Source organism: Agrilus planipennis, unplaced genomic scaffold (genome assembly GCF_000699045.2).
Source record: "Agrilus planipennis isolate EAB-ADULT unplaced genomic scaffold, Apla_2.0 scaffold80, whole genome shotgun sequence".
NCBI lineage: Eukaryota > Metazoa > Arthropoda > Insecta > Coleoptera > Buprestidae > Agrilus > Agrilus planipennis.
In genome coordinates, this window is record NW_020438873.1 from 162,465 (window position 1) to 164,160 (window position 1,696).

A 1,696-nucleotide genomic window follows, 5' to 3' on the forward strand; every position below is an offset into this window, starting at 1 on the left:
CGATCAGTTTTTTGCCAGCAAAGACCAAAAATTTTATGAGCGTGGAATTATGCTACTACCAGAAAGATGGCAAAAGGTGTTGGACCAGAACGGTCAATATATAATTTAATAAAGTATTTGTTTATTATACGAAAACTGTCTTTCATTTCCACAAAAAAAAAAACGAAATGACTTTCCGAACAACCCTATAAAATTATAAATGTGTCGATGTTTATACAACTGTATGCACAATAGGTAAATATTGAACCAAACAAGATCACATTTGAAAATTCTGTGGTTCGGTATTTATCTGCAGCAATAAACTCACTGAAGCAATATTTTCGGGATACGGATAATCGTCAGTCCAGATCTTGGATATTAACACCTGGCGACCAAAGTGAAATAATTTGGACTACACTAGAATATTACTTGCAGAGTAGAATTTCAAAATTATGATCTTAGCACATTTTGGGGAAAAGCTAGTGCCGAATATCCTGCTCTAGCTAATAGAGCTTTAAAAATGCCAATACCCTTTACCACCACATATAGATGTAAGAGTGGTTTTTCAACTGTAGTTTCACTGAAGACAAAAACCAGAATCATTCTAAATGTGGAACATGACTTAGGTTGCGTTTTAAATGAAATTAAAGCTAACATAAAAAAACTTGCAAAATAATACCAACCATCTACTTAATTTATTGTTTAGATATATAAAATTGTAGGACTGATGTGCAATTTGTGATTATTAAAGATATTTGTATTTGCTTGTATTGTTTGTATTGATGACATTTTAAGATCGGGGTAAAATCAGTTTTCCTAATAGGTCACAAAGGTAACAATATTAAAAAGGTTAGGAACCACTGTACTAGAGGAACACGAATATTACCTGCGACGCCCAAAGGTTACTCTCCTTTTAGGATGGTTTCCGTTAAGGCTTACGATAAGTAAAAGGGAAAAGCCAAGTGATCACCCACAGTTTTGGGGTCTAAATAAATCCAAAAGTGATTACAATAATAACAGTTGTACTAGTTTATTTTCAGATGTAGCAATGATTTTAAAAGCCCGCGCAAAACTTTCGACCTTTATAACTCCTCTTAACTCCTGTTTTTGCTTCTAATATATTTCTAACGACAGTACTTCATGTCCTACCAACCTATTTCGTTTATTTCTCATTAAATTATGTAATTTTTTCGAATCATGACATTTTTAACATCCCCCTGTAACACCATAACTTAAACGCTTCCAATTTTTATGCTCGAAACATACACTTTTATCTCTAATCTTTTTCGAATTTCAAAATTAACCAATGCTTTTGTTAAAAGCCACCCGACCGTAAGCTGCTTTTTGTTTCATATATCCAGCGTTTTTTCTGAGTTATCTAACTTCCTCAATATCTAAAATCAGCGAATTGTTCTAGTTTTTCGTTTTCTATTTTTATATTAGCTTTAACCATACTCTTACATCCCTTACATGCCTATATTTTTGTTTTATTTTTATTAATTTTTATACTTTGCACTTACGTTAATCCTGTTTGCATTTTATTTAAAGTTATCTCCAACTCCTTGCTAGATACTACTACTATTACTATACGAGGGTGGATTGATAAGTTTCCGGCCTAACCAAGAGATGACGCCACTAGGCCTACCTTGAGGTGACATTCTATAGTACCATCCTTGGATAGCTTGTAGCTATAGTTTCAGCCCGATCTCCTTGCTAG